This window comes from Megalopta genalis, unplaced genomic scaffold (assembly GCF_051020955.1).
Source record: "Megalopta genalis isolate 19385.01 unplaced genomic scaffold, iyMegGena1_principal scaffold0141, whole genome shotgun sequence".
In the NCBI taxonomy this organism is placed as follows: domain Eukaryota; kingdom Metazoa; phylum Arthropoda; class Insecta; order Hymenoptera; family Halictidae; genus Megalopta; species Megalopta genalis.
This window is the reverse complement of record NW_027476210.1, coordinates 357,267-357,500: the sequence shown is the minus strand read 5'-3', so window position 1 is coordinate 357,500 and position 234 is coordinate 357,267.

The window sequence follows — 234 nt, the reverse complement described above, 5'->3', positions numbered from 1 at the left end:
GCTAGGCATTTCGATTTCTGACACCTCTTGATTTAAAAAATCAGTTTTTTGATAGTTTTCTCTCTCCACTGGGCTATTCATTTTAGCCACAGTTTTCAATTGGTACGATTTGCTTCCAAATCTTACAGATGCATTTTAAAAAATTTTTCCATCGCTCGGACAGAAGAGTCGATTGCTCAGTGAGTACGAGTATACATACAAAGTGCATACGGGTAACCAACCCCGTAGGGCTTG